At 36.8% G+C, this 15,087-nt stretch overlaps 1 long non-coding RNA gene across 1 annotated transcript; it reads left to right on the forward strand.

Moving 5' to 3' along the window:
* Positions 1 to 12,488: 12,488 nt before the first annotated feature.
* LOC128648033 (uncharacterized) lies at positions 12,489 to 14,213 on the forward strand. Its single transcript, XR_008400483.1, has 3 exons — positions 12,489 to 12,645; positions 13,129 to 14,024; positions 14,105 to 14,213. It is a non-coding gene; the product is annotated as an uncharacterized LOC128648033 (long non-coding RNA).
* The last annotated feature ends 874 nt before the right edge of the window (positions 14,214 to 15,087 follow it).

Here is a 15,087-nt window from a genome sequence, read left to right on the forward strand (position 1 = left end):
TACAAACAGTAGACAGTAGTTCTGGATCCGACTCAGAAGATACACAGGGCCTGAGAGGAGCAACCGACGGCCAATCTTCTAGCCGTCAGGTTTTTCAAGGGGTCACTACCCGAGCCGGCCAACAAAGACGAGGAAGAGGCTGCATATTCGGAGGGGCGGCTGGAGAGAAAAAGCCTCCATTACCATCCAGACAATAACCACTACTAGTCCCAGGGAGGACTTAGTAGTGAACATCAGTAATAGAGCCCTTTCTATGGCAGAGAGAAGTGTCTTGAACAGAGGCTTAAGTTTTGTGCCATCAGGTAAAGGTGATGATTTTACTACTTATATTGACTGTCAAAAATTCCAACGGTCACTCAGACTAAAATAATTCTTTAAAGATTACTCTGCCGATGGTAACCAACAAATGTTTAAGACAAGAAGTTCTTTTGATCCTTCAAGCAATAATGCCAGCATCAAGACCTTCATGAGACTGGTCTCGCAAGATTTGAAACAATATGGGTCTAACAGATACCATAATAATTTATCTGCACAAGAAAAAGAAGCCATTTCTACACTCTCCAAGGACCCTGACATTGTAATCCGCTGGTGGTATTAAACTATAAGTATTATAGTGAGGAGATCAATCACCAACTTAGCGACACAGACACCTACCAAGCATTGAATATGGATCCTACCAAGCAATTTCAAACACTTATAGACCAGGCTGTGCAAGAGGGGTTCCATGAAGGATGGATTGATGAAGATATAGTTGGGTTTCTGAAGATTAAACATCCAGTTTGCCCAATTTTGTACACACTCCCCAAGATCCATAAAAACTTGGAGAGGCCTCCTGGTAGGCCTATCGTCTCTGCCCGCAATTCCATCACTTCTAGACTGGCCATTTTTGTGGACTGTTTTCTACAACCATTGGTGAAGAACATGAGGTCCTACCTAAGGGATTCCACACAACTTATTGAAGAGATAAGAACTATCACGTTCGAAGAGCCGTTTATTTTGGCAACGGCAGATGTTAACAGTCTTTACACTATCATCCCGCACGAGGCAGGGAAGCAACAAGTGTCTGACGCTTTGGATAGATATCCTTATGTGGGTCCTCCGAGAGACTTTCTTATCAAACTGCTTGATTTAAGCCTGCGGCTAAATTACTTCAAGTTTGAGGGTAAATATCACCAGCAAATATCCGGCACGGCCATGGGATCGAATGTGGCCCCCCTCACTAGCTAACATCTACATGGAACATTATGAAACAGCAGTGATGGGAATCTACAATAAACCTGAAGTACTATTCTTTAAAAGGTACATCGACGATTTGTTAATTGTCTGGAGTGGTACAATCTCGGAGCTGGAAACATGGTTTGCGCAGCTAAACTCTCTCTGCAACCCAGTAAAGTTCAAGTTGAAGCATGACATGTCAAGCATTGAGTTCCTAGACCTAAATATCTTCAAAATGGACAATGGCCAATTAGGGACCTCGCTGTTTAGGAAACCGACTGACAAAAATTCAATTCTGCATGCTACCAGTAACCATCCAGTTGCACTTCTCAAAGCAATCCCAAAAGCCCAACTTTGTCGGACTGTCAGGAATAATAGTGACATGACTAGAAGAGATCAACAACTTGAGGAAATGCAACAACGCTTTACACAAAGAGGATACAATCCCCGCCTGGTCTATCAGAGTAAAGTGTTAGCTGAAAATGAGGATAATACCCCGACTACTTCCAGGAACAAGGATGAGCAGAGAATGACTTTCACAACCATTTATAGTCCATTAACAAGATCTGTGGGGAAGTCACTAAGAGAACATTGGCACATTGTACAGGGCGACCCATCATTACCGTTCAATGATTGGCAGAATCCTAGAGTGGGGTATAAACGTGACAAGAACCTTAAAGATCTTCTGATGTTAACTGACCCGATTCACTGCTATACCCCAGAGACATGGCTGTCACGTAAAAAGAAACCAGGATGCTACAGGTGCTTAGGATGCACGACCTGCAATTCTATGATTCCAGGGGCCACTTTTGGCCACCCTCACCGTAACCAGAGATACAAGATCAGACATGTGTTGACCTGCACCACCACTCATGTGGTATACTTATAAAATTGTAGCTGTGGGCGTTTTTATGTTTGTAAAACCACAGACGATGCCAGAACTCGGTTTGCCAACCATAGGTCTTCAATCAGAACATCCCTTAAAAAGGGTTCGAGTGACCAGCCAGTAGCTAGACACTTTGTGGAAAAAGGACATGGACTCCAGGATCTAAGATTCACACTAATAGACCATGTCCCCCCACTGAGACGAGGGGGTGACAGGGATACACTCCTTCTACAAATCGAGGCCAAGTGGATCTTTCGATTAAATACCTTACAGCCTCATGGACTGAACACAATGTTTGACTGGCACTGTTTTCTATAAGCTAGCGATACCTGACTGAAGTTCCCTGCCTAGTGTCAAGTCTTTGGATTCCACATAGATGTACTGGGAGAGTCCACTTACCATTCAATCTATCTAAGGCCCTTTGGTCTTACTTATTTATATCACCTATTGGTGATTTGGGCTTCCAACTATGCATATTCCCTCCCTTTCCATGTCTATTTTGAATGTGCCTTTAATAGACGGTTTATTGAGAGCTTGGGAGATTTTACTTGTAGGTTATTTGCCATTCATTTCTGACACTTTATTACACTGTCTGTTGCCCTGTCACTACATTTTTATCTGTCTAATTTCTCTAATGCTTGGGATATCTACGGTTGTATTATCTATAAGATTGGTAGCTACCTACATTGAGATTTCCAGTACATATTATGGTCACTGTGCAAACTACATTTTCGGTTCCTTTGAATGTGGGCTCTTTTGAATGTGGATGCTTCTTTCTGACAGTGTATATGAATGTCTGATTTATGGATGTATGTTAATCTCTGATTGGTCCCACGAAGTGTGTAGTTTTATTTTACATCATTTTCTCTTTATTTAAGGTTAGTATACTATAGTAATCGATTATTATTTAGTGCTGTGTGTACCCCAGTGCTGCAGGTCTTACGAGTGACTTGATGCTATTGGTCACTACGGCAACGGTAAACAAATCCGGTGATTGGCCGATTGCCCCCCACGTGAGAGCCCTGTACAGTTCCGGGTTCCCTTCCCGGCGTTGTATACCGATGCGGCAGTGAGTAGCCACAGAGTTTCTGATATGCGTCTCCACTTGGTGAGTTACTAACCAGTGTTCCGATTCTGCCTCTTTAAGTTTCACAATATCCCTGGATATAATACTGAACAGTAAATGGCGGTCACTATGGCAACGGTAAACAATTCAGGTGATTGGCCGATTGCCCCCCACGTGAGAGCCCTGTACAGTTCCGGGTTCTCTACCCGGCGTTGTGTACCGATGCGGCAGTGAGTAGCCACAAAGTTTCTGATATGCGTCTCCACTTGGTGAGTTACTAACCGCTGTCTCTTTAAGTTTCATAAGATCCTTAGATATAATACTGAGCAGTAAATGGCGGTACGAATGATTAATTGGAAACTGTCACTCTACTTAATCTGTGATCTGTCTGTATTTCATGTTTGCCTCCATTGCTTCACAGTTCCCCTATTGCACACTTGGGCTGTCACTATTATGTTAGAGCCAGGATGGCTCATTTATATATTTTCTAATATACGATAGCACTTGTTTGTTTACAATGTGACTCATGGGTCACCATAGCTACCAGTTTGGCGTTTTTTTTTATCTAATTGAGGGGAGGGGTTTTGTTTTACACACTGTATAAAGTCACTATTGTTTGTTTTACACATTGTCTGAAGAAGGGGATTTTTTGTCCTCGAAACGTCACAGTTTTTCAGTAAATTATTTCACAAAAAAGACCAGTGAGTGCAAGCTTGTTGTTTTTCTATATTGATTCCTACTAGCACCCTGGCAGTTGTTACAAAGTGAGAGTGCACATCTCTGCTACTAATATAAAAGGGACATATAGATGCACAGATACATTTATAATCTATTTATTAGAGTGTAAATGTGGGGTCCAATATGTGGGAGAGTCGGAGAGGCCAGCTCATGACCATATTCGAGAACACATTTGGTCCATTGAAAACATGAATGAAAATAGAAATATAGACCTCCCAGTACCTAGACACTTTAAAAAGTGCAATAATGGTAATTTGAAACATTTTAAATATACCATTATTGACAAACTTAGTGAAAAATGGAGAGTGGGGATTTACACAATGCTCTTTTAAGACTAGAAGCTAAGTGGATCTTCAAATTAAATACCTTGACCCCGACAGGAATGAACATTGACTTTGATTTGGGTAGCTGTCTTAAAGATGAATGAATTTATTTTAATATCTCTCTTTATGTAATCTGTATATGTATTTTATGCTTGTCTCTTTTTTTGGGCCTTTGATGTTTGTCTCGGGTCCATTAGAGTGACACGCTTGTAATAACATTTTAGGTATCTCAACATTTAAGTAATTTTTAGCTATTTATGAATGTGACCTTTTAAGCTCTCCACATATATTTTTAATTTTTTAGGAATATTTCCAAGAACTGTTATGAACTTTAATGTAAACATTTTTCTACATATAGATTTATGAACTCATTATTCATATATGCATTTGTCTATGTCTTTTGTGGTTTTTGTGCATTTTATGATGACATTTCTAAATGAATTGGTGTAACAAGAAAGGTATCTTATGGGAATCTATTTTTGTCTGCTATTTCATGTATTTTTCTTATGTTTATTATATTTTCTGTATTTTTGTATGATATATTGTTTTTTAACAGCGGTTGCTGTTATATCGATATCGTTTTGAATTCAGATATATGTAAAACAGGGTTTGGTTCATATATTCTCTTTGTTCTATACATTTATTCATGACATTTTTATGTTTTATGTTTTAGGCAATGTATAAGGTGGTATGGATCAAGTTTTTTTCGCGCACTCTATTAATTTGATCTGTTAAAATCTGCCAGAATAATTTACAAAGGTACACCTCTAACCGCTATTTTATAAAATCTAAATATTATGGTATTAGTTTTCAAATTTAGGCACAGCACTTTAAATTAAATATCTATTCAATTATGTTAGCTATTACAATTAATCCTATAGGGGAGCTTTGAATTAAACATGTGATATGCCATCTTGTTTGCGGCTTCGCTATAAAAGAAGCGGCTTTGCTATAAAAGAAGCCGACATATGTGTTTGAATTTGAAGCTTGAGAATGGTAAATCTGAAACGCACTGCTTCTTTTTGGTGGAGAAAGGCCACGTAGTCTGAAGGCTCAGACGCTACAATACTTCAGATCCGGCTATCCAGCGAATGCTGACGGGTTCACGTCTACATGTACCTAGACCCGGTTAGCCTTTTCACTTGGAGTGGAGCCAATTTCCTGGAACTTAAACTGTGAGTTTAGATATACCATATTAGTGGTACAACTTGATATACTTTTGAGACAAGTCTTCTGTCTGTTATTTCAGAAACATTCACTGCACGCAGCATTTTCTACCATACTCTCTGATAACACGCTACACTGTATTATTTGGAGACCTACTTATCGTACACATTAAGAAGTTATGGGAACTTATGTGTGTGTGGACAGCACTCTGCTCAAAGACAATAGCAGAATCCGGTTTTATCTCTCCTTTTTGTGCTTTTAAATATGTGTTTGTTTTTGCCCATGTTTGCTTGAATTTGCTGATGTATTTTTAACTATATTTTTTTTTAGCATTTTATTTATCATTCTTATTTTTATTTTTGTGATTATTTGTGATTTGCGCTGATTGTGCCTTTTAACCCTCTTGTGAATTCTGATCCTCTATGATGATATAACTTTATATGGATATAGGTATTAAATTAATTATATATTACATATTATCTATTATTACACATCCTCTGATATATTACGCCATTTTTGTTTTCGCTCTAATAACATTTTTGTGATTTCAGAAGCGCAAATAAGGATTCTTTCTACTCCTAGCTATTTATATTATTTTGGGGATTTGACTGTCCTTTTTTGATTACATCTTTGGCGTATAGAATCCAGCGCTTTTTCTTCCTCTTCTTTTTGCATTTGATAAAGGATTACCCACAATATATTGAGAATTTACAGAGCAGAGTCCTGTAACATACTACTATTATAAATATTCTCGTGAAGGGATCAGATAAATTTATAGTCTAGATTTAGCACCCAGATAAAGTACAAGCTGGGGCAACTAACATAGGGCTGTTTATCCTGACTATAAGATTATTATTTACACTAGTTGTTTATGTTAAAATACCAATAGTGAGTAGATAATAAACATTGTCAACATACAAAATTGACATTAGGGACCCCAAAAAAAATCTGAGGGTGTGAAAGTATGGGCAAACTAAATTATAAGTAACAAAGTTGTCTATTTTCAAATTGGTCTACTATTTCTTAAAAATCCCAAGCAAAATGATTAAAGCAGGCATTAGGGCAACCAATAAAATTGTGAAGTAGCGTATTTAAGCTCCACAGGTGTTACTAACAATTTAGTCTACGATTAAGGCTGTCAAAGGCCGAAACGCGTCAGACGTGCATGACATGCCTGTGATATAACCTTTTTTGATCTTAATATGTGAGCCATTTTTTTTATTGAGCAGAAATAAAGTGTTTTACTTTTAGCAGTTCCGTTTTTTGGTTTATATATATATATATATATATATATATATATATATATATATATATATATATATATATATATATATATATATATATATATAGGAATATTTATTGAAAAATACATAGAGCATTTCCCCCTATGTGAAGAACATTGGAATATAAAATACTTACAGTACATACACAGTAAAACACATTATTAAATATTACAATTGAATAAAAAAGATTTTTTCATGTTTTCAGGTATTTGAGTAGAAAGGGCTTCAAAGTATATATACATATGTGTATACATTTATATGTGTTTATATGTGAATAAATGTATGTATTATGTATGTACACATATTAACACATAAATACAAATGTATACATATATATATATATATATACATACATACATATATACACATATTTAGACATGTACTGTATATGTATGTATATGTCCATCATAGCCCTTTCCAATCAAATAACTTGCCATATACTTTTTAACCCTTAATATTTATATGATTATTTTTTATTAGATGATGTATATATGAGTGTAACACTTTTTTTTAATGTATTTATGTTGTGTTTAGTGCAATTTTCATTATTACCCTAACCCTTTGCACAAGGTCTTCAGTCGTGCTAACCCGACAAGCACAAATTTAGTTTGCGTTTGTGCAGTCTCATTTACTTTTAACTTGTAATTTGCACGCAAGTTAACGTAATCTAGCCCACATGTTTAATAGTTATGCATATATTTCAAAATGTCTGCAGAGGAGTGCATGTGTATCAGAGGTTTGATCTCTTTATGAACTGATATGTTTATATTATCAGATAACATAACAGTATTGCGGCTATACATATACAATCTTAAAATAATAATAATAATTATATATATCCCATACAGTAACTCTTGTTCCTAAAAAAAAAAGAACACACCAAAAGCTAAAAAAGTTTTTTTTGTATTATAAAAATGAACTTACTTTAAATGACATAATATACTATTTTGCAGTATAATATATACATATAGCAAACAATATTCACAAGTACAATATACCCCAATCCACAGCTTATATATGCTTATTTTCTTTATTAATAATGGTGAGCGCATACGTTCCATGGGAGTAACCTGTATTATAATCGTAAAACATCGCTGTGAATGTTCTAAACAATATCCGCAAGTCTAGGTGAAACTTTTCACACATACCTCTTACTAATCAGAAATCATTTTTATATTTTCTGAAACCACAGTATATGCTGGGTAAACATGCTTTGAAAAAATGCCCCCTCCACAATCATCTGCACACTGAACGTCAGCCCACTTTTTTTTTATAGTTTCACCCAGCGGACTTATTGTAAGATTTATGAGACTAAACTGAGCATTTCTTGTGGACCTGATGATCCTTTGAACAATGAATTCTTGACGGTTCTGAACTAGGGCCCAAACATCACAGGAAGCCATTATTTTCTTTAGGATATAATGAATATGGTCTAAAATGCAATCCAACAGTATGTTCATGTGAATTCATTGTATAAGAGCTAGGGTTCCAATTCCTAAATAGGATAACATTATATGAAATACAGGAAAAAATCTGCGGTGTCACCTGACCGCCAATGAAAACGATAGATACAAAGTTGCAAAAACAATGATACTGGCGTGAAGCATCTTGCAATAAAAAGGATACATTTGTTTAAGTGTGCAGCTTAAAAGCATATATAGCCAACAGGCAAAAAGCACATGGGTGAAGGGTTAAAGGAGGCCTGGAGCAGACATGTTTTGTGCGGCTCTACCGCACTTGATCACTGCTTACTTGATCCTCCCTTACAACCCTTATTTAAAGGCACAAACACAATTAACATATTAACCCCTTCATCCCTGTTTTTAACTTATATGATCTTATACACACAGTGAAGTTATCTTACCCTATACAATATATGATTACTATACATTTTGAGCATGGAAGTACCACTTTCATAATAATGTAAACATTTAAATAAACAAATCAACATAACTGTCCATATTTATCCATAAAGAATATCTAGTACCAAGGTAAAAAATCCATTGTCTTTTTAAAAAAAATTTTTATTGCAAGCTGCTTCACGCCAGTATCATTGTTTTTGCAACTTTGTATCTATCTTTCTCATTGGCGGTCAGGTGACGCAACAGATCTTTTCCTGTTTGGCTTAGCGCCAAGACGAAGGAGCTATCTGCTGGGCTCCCTTGCCGAGGACCTTATTTGGGCTTTTATGTCTAGGATGCATGCGCTGAATATGAACTTGTGCAGCCTTCCTGTACAAATATGGTGACATATTTTTCTGTACAGCAACACTCTGGCTGCCATCTTGAAAAACCTTCCATTTTGGAAAAGGAAAACTACAAATCCCAATAAAAAGTTTGCTGTAACAGAGTAAATAAACCTCACTGGGCTCCAGGATAAAAACTGTGAAGGGGCCCCCCATTTAAACAGTTTATTTTCTGGACCTCTGAGACCCCAGGTAGTTACACCCCTGTTTTGTAATAAGGTAGGATCGAGATAAAGCAACTTTAAATTTGATGGTGTCTGGCACAGCAATAAGGAAAGTAATCTCTGCAGCGCTACTGGACCTCTATAAATACAATGAATTTCTATTTTTTTTTTTTTTAGATATTAAAAAATAAATAAAAACAACAAAATTAGACAAACAAAAAACAGGCATTTGTACAAATCACTCTAATAAATCAAGAAAGTGTGGAAGGTCTGTCCTTGGGTTAGAAATGTATAACAGTAAACCATCAGCAACAACTCTAGGTGCTAAAGTGTTAGTAAACTTTACATGTTTTAAAATCAGGTCCATAATCTAAGTGATATTTTAGATGGACTTTAATTATTCACTTCTAATGAAGATGCACTGTAACTTTCTAATTTCTTGTGACCCGGCCTGCTACTTTAAAACTTTTTTATTTTTGTCAGATAATGGTTTTGACTGTTCTCCAATCGTCAGTTTAGCCGTACGGCACTGACACAATTTTTTTTGTAGCTAGAGTGCCAATTGGAAAACAGTCAAAACTGTTAGCTCACAAAAAAAATTAAAGTCAAATCCTGTGTGAGCACCTAAATTACTGCACAGTCTTTATGTGTGGATAATGATAACGTATATCCCAATGAATGTAATACCAGGACCAAGTTACCATGTATATAGACTCACCCCAGCTGGAGGATCCCTGCCATATGCCGCTACTTAAAGGGAAACAAGCCCATCCACAGAGAGCGTGCATTCACATTCCAGTATACCTTAGGCAATGGGTTGACGCGGTCAGAGCCCTTGTGTGTACCTCCGGCTTCTTCGCTGCTCTCCTCCTGGGCCTTGCTCCACTCACGGTAACCAGCGGTAACTCAGCGTGTGACGTCACCGGCACCTTTTGCTTGCGGCTTCTGGGTCCTTTAGCCATTGGATCAAACCACGGGTGCTGGCTTAATGAACTTGCGGTTTATAAAGTGTCAATGTGCATGCTCCGTTTCATGAATTCCAAATAAACAAAGTGATGAGCTGCACCAAAGTACTCCTTTTAAAACTTTTATTGTAGGTCACAGAAACTTCTCCAGGGAAGTGCAAACACAACAAAAGAAGGGGGCTTGGTGGTGTGTGAGGATAACACCCAAAGAGCTATTGCTGACACGTTTCAGCCTATAAGGCTGTAATCGTAGCATGAAGCTCTTAATCTCAACTACCTGTTAAATACCTGGTGCATAATTGTGATTGGATAAAAACATTTGATTATCCTGGGCGTTATCTCAAACACAATGTCAAGATACTATATCTCACAGCGCTTATACAGTTTTCCCACTAGCTCCTGGGTGCAGAAGGGTACCTAGCCAACCCTTAAATGTGGATCTAAAATTAAGGAAAAGGACCTAGGAGCGCCAAATTAAGGCAGAGGAAATTAAATAAATTATGCCACCGACTATTAGAGTAGAGTTCTATGTATCATAAAGGATAACAAGTAAATGGGTGGATAAATAACGCTTTTAGATATACAAAAGGCTGACACCAATATTCCTATTGATATCTTATATAGATAAATACAGATTATGTATATAAATACAAATGTGAAACAATTTGTATATAAATACAAATGTAAAACAATTTATTACAATAACAACTTAATAGGTAAAATCATGGATCCATGTTACAGTAAATACAGATTATATAAAACACAGTTATACAGTATAAAAAAAATTTTTTTGTATAAAATGCAGATGGTAATAAAATTGTATATTGAAATAAATATAGCTGGAATTGGGTACAATATTCCCTAAACACTGTGCAAATTTGCATAAAAAATACTCCAAATGTAAGGTGACTAACTGTGGTGACAAAAATGTAAAAGAAGGGGGGCCCCTCAAAAAACAATCGAGTGGAAGTGATCCAAAAGATGTGTGTCAAAAATGTCCATACAAAAGTGTGAGAAAAAAATGAAAAAATGAAAAAATGTAAAAGTTTGAATGTGGATACGTGTCCGTGATAAAAAGTCAATATGAAACAAAGTTAGTGATATAAAGTTCCAAAATGAAAATGTGTGTATGTGGATGAATCTTCCTTAAGTCTCCTCAGATGAAGGTTCCAAATAATATGGATATGGTGGGTAGAGGGATGTCCGGTAAAACCTGGAGTGTAATCCCTATATCCAACCTATAAAAGAAATACACAATAGTGCAATATTGCTGACAAATAACATGTATTATAGGATAAAAGCTCACCAATTCTGCCAACGCGTTTCGGCCCAAAACTGGGCCTTTTTCAAGACTATAGGTGGTGTGTGATGGTGGCTCTATTTAAGAATATTACTGACCAATCACTAATGTCAGTGTTTTGGCGCTTGTTTTTTGGCGCCAAATATCAACCCGGAAGGAGATGTGGGTGTCAAATATTGAATAAGCCTACATGAGTTATATTTATATTTACTAACGTGGCTGAATATGGTATTGTACAATGGATACCTAAAAGAATTATGTTTCGATCTCTATTGTTTGTGGTTAGTGATAACGAGATTGCTTTTAGTGTTTCTACTACTCGATATAACCGGAAGTGCCTAGAATGTACCTGGCTTAGGTTCTCTATCCGGTTCCGCTCTGTGTTTTAGTTCCGGTAGATCTATGATCACTTCCGGTGTAGGTGTTTGGCGGTACGAGTCACATGGCCTTATTTAGCGGGTATTTTTGTGATATTCGATGAAATGGCCAATCATAAAAATTATGCTATTACTTCATAAGAAGTATATAATGAAATATCGGAAAGGATCTGAAAATTTTTAGTATACAATACTACTTAATGGCATATAAGAATACAAAATTGAATACAAAAATTAATACAAAAATCAAATAGTTATCCATAAAATCAAAAATGACTATAGTAAAAGATGCTGGCACATGTTCATGAGAAAATAAACATATACATTCTCATGATTTGAAACACAAGGTAAAAAACAATAATTTAAAAATAATTTAAAAAATACAACTGTTATAAAAAATGTGTGAAACATCGGCTTAAATATTATTCTAATATTTTAGTTTGGATAGTCATAACTGTCAGGATAATGGCATACTTATTTCTCTGCACTGTCCCTTTAAAGCATCCTGCTCTCATTAACATCAACCTATTTAAGGCCCCTCCCAGCATTTTCACATTGCTTAGTATTGAAGTTTGTCTTAAACCTTAACCTGAGTCTGCTCTCTGTAAGATTTATCTTACTACTTCTGTTTTTTGGATTCCTCTACACCTCCTAGCTGGATTTTTGTTGTCATCCTCTCCTTCCTCCCTGCTTCTCCCTCAAGAAGATTCAGCTATTTCAAAAGCCTCATTCATACCTTTACCTCTAACCCAGTTTCCCCTGCAGCTCACCGGCCTTGGGATTCAATTTTCACTGAGCTCCACTTCCTCATGCTGTGACGTCATCAGCCAGCTGCTACTGAGCTTCCCTGCTCCCTCTGGCAAGTCGCCATTACAACCCGGTGTTTGCAACTATCATATTAACAGTCCTGTTAGGGGTAAGCCAGTCTCTGTATTTTACTTTGCTGCTATACTCTAAGATTAGTATCTCAGTTGCTGCTGTTATTTTTTTGTGACTTTTATTTTCATTCCCTCATATCCTGCTGTTTTACCTTAACTCTGTACACAATAGCAATTGCTTATTTTTTTTCTATGATCATAGTACCATTTTTTCCTTGCTTATTTATTTTTTCCATTCATTAATGGTAAAATCTCAGGTTTATCTGAGCATATCCCTGCTGCATTTACTTTCTCACAGTGACTACCCAGACACATGTGGCAGCCATAGGGAATATGCTCAATTACTGCCTGTATATTAAAACTTTGCAATAAGGAATAAGGTTTTACATAGCTGCCTAATTCCTAATGTTTGTTTTACCTTATCACTCTGTTGCAAACAACCATACAATTTTTATTGTTTTTTTCATTCCCAGCAGTTGTGGTCCAAATAACTAAGCTGCACACATTTTTTTCTTTCTTAGTTGTGCCTGACATAATACTAAGCCCAAAACTATGGACCCAGCTGGAATGAACGCACATGTGCAAAATATCACACAGAGGGTTGATTTATTAACTGAAGCTGTTAATTCTCTGAAAACAGAAAATGATACTTTAAAAGCTTATATCAGGGATGTGGTTGATAAGAGAGTACCTATATTAGAACCACAGGTTAGTACACCAGAAAAATTTAGTGGTGAGAGATCTGAGTATAGAGATTTCAAGAATGCTTGTTTGCTTATGTTCTCCCTTAAACCTCATACCTATCCCACTGATAGAGCAAGGGTACTCACAGTTATATCCTATTTGAGAGGTGAGCCCCGCACATGGGCCAACACTTACTTCGAGAATAACGATGATATACTTAATTCGTTGGAAAGTTTTTTTTCTGCTATGGGTCAGCTATATGAGGATCCATATAAACAGCTTACTGCTGAAACTGCAATGCGAGGCTTGAAACAAAAGAAAAGAGTAGTTGAAGATTACATTGCCGAATTTAAAAAATGGGCGAAAGACACTCAATGGAATGACCTTTCACTGAGAAATCAGTTTAGATTAGGCCTTTAAGAAGGAATTAAGGATGAGTTGTCTAGATCTGAACTACCACATACTCTTGAGGCTTTAATGTCACTTAGCATAACTATAGACAGAAGACTGAGAGAGAGACAGCAGGAGAGATCATTTCATGAATATCCTGCAAAGAAACAAAATACACCCAGCCCCAGCAAATCAACTGCTGAACCTATGGATATAGGTTTTATAAAGGGACCATTAACCCCTGAGGAGAAGATCCGACGAAGGGTTAATAACCTCTGTTTATACTGTGCTTCAGACAAACACACTGTCAGGGACTGTCCTTCCCTCCTGAAACAAAACAAGGGTAAGATGTATAAAGAACCTTTTTGTTGTACCACTCAGGATCATGCTCTCCCTTACCTAAATTTATCTCTTCTTTTACAGTGGGAGTCACATCGAATCAACGCTCCCGCGATTATTGACTCAGGAGCTACAGCATCTTACATAGATACTGTATTCACTAAATTCAATAAAATTCCACTTGTGCAAAAAAGGTCTCCTGTGTTATTACGTGGAATAGATGGTAATCCAATCACATCAGGTCCAGTTAAATATCAAACAATACCCTTACTTGTTGTTACCCAAGACCACCATAGGGAGTATTTGTCATTTGATGTAATATCATCCCCTATTTCACCCATAGTTCTCGGTATAAACTGGCTCCGAATTCATAATCCTGAAGTAAATTGGTCTACCTCAACAGTCACATTTAATTCTACATTCTGCTCTACTACTTGTTTCCCAGCTACTATTTTGCAAACCACTGAATCCAATGAGACAATTCAAATTCCTGAGGTTTATAAGGATTATGCAGATGTATTCAGCAAAACCCAGTGCGACAATCTTCCTCCTCACAGGAAGTATGATTGTCCTATTGAGATCATACCTGGCTCTGAGATCCCCACGGGTCATATTTACCCACTCTCAAACCCAGAGTTAATACACCTTAAATCTTACTTAGATGAAAATCTAAAGAAAGGTTTCATCCGTCCCTCCACCTCTCCAGCTAGTGCTGGGATTTTTTTTGTTAAAAATAAGGATGGCTCATTAAGGCCAATCGTAGACTACAGACAACTAAATAAAATTACAGTAAAAAACAGATATCCTTTACCCCTCATCCCGGAGTTAATTGAAAGGTTGGAGGGAGCAAAATTTTTCACAAAATTGGACTTAAGAGGAGCCTATAATCTCATCCGAATTAGATCTGGAGATGAGTGGCTCACGGCGTTTCGAACAAGATACGGATTGTTTGAATACGTCGTGATGCCTTTTGGGCTCTGCAACGCGCCCGCAACTTTCCAGCACTTAATTAATGACATTTTTAGGGACATATTAGATGTCTTTATTGTCATCTATCTGGATGATAT

This window comes from Bombina bombina, chromosome 2, assembly GCF_027579735.1.
Source record: "Bombina bombina isolate aBomBom1 chromosome 2, aBomBom1.pri, whole genome shotgun sequence".
Taxonomy (NCBI): domain Eukaryota; kingdom Metazoa; phylum Chordata; class Amphibia; order Anura; family Bombinatoridae; genus Bombina; species Bombina bombina.